The 2,500-nt window shown below is 35.0% G+C and overlaps 1 protein-coding gene across 1 annotated transcript in view; it reads right to left on the bottom strand.

The window, feature by feature from the left end:
• Positions 1-2,500, bottom strand: part of LOC149130891 (uncharacterized) — a 185,223-nt gene that overhangs the window by 6,730 nt on the left and 175,993 nt on the right. The gene's annotated exons all lie outside the window — the stretch shown is intronic.

The raw sequence follows: 2,500 nt of genomic DNA, 5'->3' as shown, positions 1-2,500 counted from the left end.
ATTCAACTTGACGTAGAATGCAGGTACAACTCATTTTTGTCAGCTGGATGGGTTGGAGTAACTTGAAATAAAGTGTCTTGGTCAAGGACACAACGCACGCTGTGCATCGAACAAACGAACTTATGATCGTTAGCCGAATGTGCTAACCACTAAGCCACACACCTTCACTCTGTGTGTGTATGTATATAGGGAGAATTCACAAAAAACAACAACAGACGAAGACAAGTGGTGTAGACAACAAACAGTTGTATTAATATAACGCTCGGGAAGTGAAAAAGTTTAACGTTTCGAGCCTACGCTCTTCCACAGAAAGGAACACAGAAAGAAACAGGGAGAGAAAATAAAGGATGTGTAACAACCAGAGCGTATATATATATATATATATATATATATATATATATATATATATATATATATATATATATATATATATATATATATATATATATATATATTAAAACTTAGGTAAATAAGTTATTTTTTTATGAAACATATCTAGTCCGTGAACTTTTTGATACCACCTTGTATATATTCGTATATGCATATGTATGTGTGTGTGTACGGGTGTGTATCTCTCTCTCTCTCTAAATATATATATATATATATATATATATATATATATATATATATATCTTTTATCTTTTACTTGTTTCAATCATTAAACTGCAGCCATGTATATATGTATATATATATATGTGTGTGTGTGTGAATGTATGAGAATTTGTGCGTGTGTGTGTGTATGTGTGTGTGTGTATGTATATGTTCGTGTGTGTAGATGTAGGTGTCCTTGTGTTTGTATCTGTTCCTCTACACCTCTTGACAACTGCTGTTCGTTTGTATACGTCCTCATAACTTAGCGGTCCGGAAAAAGACAGATAGAATAACTACCGAACTGAGAAACGAAAAATAAAATGAAAAAACAAAAAACCCACAAAAGCAAGTCCTGGGATTGCTTTATTCTAGTACACTCCTCAAGGTGGTGCCCCAGCATGGCCTTAGTCCAGTGAGTGAAGCTTAGAACAGATAAAATATTTTTTTTAGAAATAGTAAATAGCAGAAACAAATGGTAGCAAAAATTCCTGTTATTGATCTCTATGGCACCCTGAACCCAAATTGATTGAGAACCGCAGGATTAATCGATATTCTATGATTAACGGTAATCTTCCGATGAAAAATAGATAATTGAAATTTAATCTCTGATAACAACTAAACAAATGTTTTCTTCATATAGAATCGATAATGGCGATAGATACCAATCAACGAGACTTCCTCTGCATAATTATTTTATCGTATATCGATTACTTGCTTCACTTACTGGTCTGCAGCCGAGTTGGGGCACCAGCTTGAAGTGTTTGTTCTTTATGTGTTATGTCTTTTATCTTTTACTTCTTTCGGTCATTATTAGGCTGCGACCATACTGGGGCACTGCTTAGAAGAAATTTTAGTCGAATGTATCGCTCCCAGTACATTTATGTTTTTGGTCTTTTTTGCCGAACCGTTAAGTTATGGGTGCTGGAGGCAAACACACACATACACACAAAGACACACACACACACGCACACATATATGACAGGCTTCTTTCAGTTTCCATCTACCAAATCCACTCACAAGGCTTTAGTCGGCCTGAAGTTATAGTAGAAGACATAGCTCAAGGTGCCATGCAGTAGGACTGAACCCTGATCCACGTGGATACGAAGCAAGTGCCTATTTAGTCGAATGAACATGTTTTTTTTTTTAAATCTGCTACTTATTCTCTCGGTTTTATTTGTCGAAACGCTAGATGACAGGGAAGGAATAGTTTGTAACAGAAGAGACTCGAACACTAACGGCAATATTACACACAATGAAGTAGGGGATGTTTGACGAAGAATCCAGTGTATCGATGCAAGATCATACCTGGAGGAAGGACGTACTTCCATATTGGGGTTAGCTTGCTAAATATTTACAAAAAAGTCTAGTAAATAATTCAAATTCATTTAGGGATGGAATAAGAGGAACAGCACGAGCTTAGGCAGACTAATCTGCTTTCATAAAGATAGGAGCCATAGCTTTACCACAGAGTGGGAGATAATGAGTGCTGCTAAATTGTATGGAAAAGGGAGAAATAGATGTGAGTTGTGTATAGAAGAAATGTACCAAATCTTTACATCGCGACACAAATTACTTAATAACAGGCTGAAACAAGCCCTAAGATGCTTACATAAATTTGTTAAAACTTTTAAGAAATTTAACACACATTCTAGGTAACTCAATATCTCACACACAAATGGGTGGGAATGAAAAGATAGAACTAACCTAGTATATATATTCCTTTTCCTTTTACTACCAAGAAAAATAATTACTACAACCACGAAAATATCTGAATAACTAAGATAACAGAACTGGATCACCCTAAATTTAAAAAAAAAACATTACAAGAACTATTCTTGAAAGTAAGCTTATTAAGTACCCATCTACTACAATACACAAAGAAGCCCGCCAAAACAGTAAAATATACTTG

The sequence above is a fragment of the Octopus bimaculoides genome, chromosome 27 (genome assembly GCF_046866305.1).
Source record: "Octopus bimaculoides isolate indiv1 chromosome 27, ASM4686630v1, whole genome shotgun sequence".
Classification (NCBI taxonomy): domain Eukaryota; kingdom Metazoa; phylum Mollusca; class Cephalopoda; order Octopoda; family Octopodidae; genus Octopus; species Octopus bimaculoides.
The sequence above is the reverse complement of the archived record's forward strand: the minus strand, read 5'-3'. Positions and strand labels throughout refer to the sequence as shown.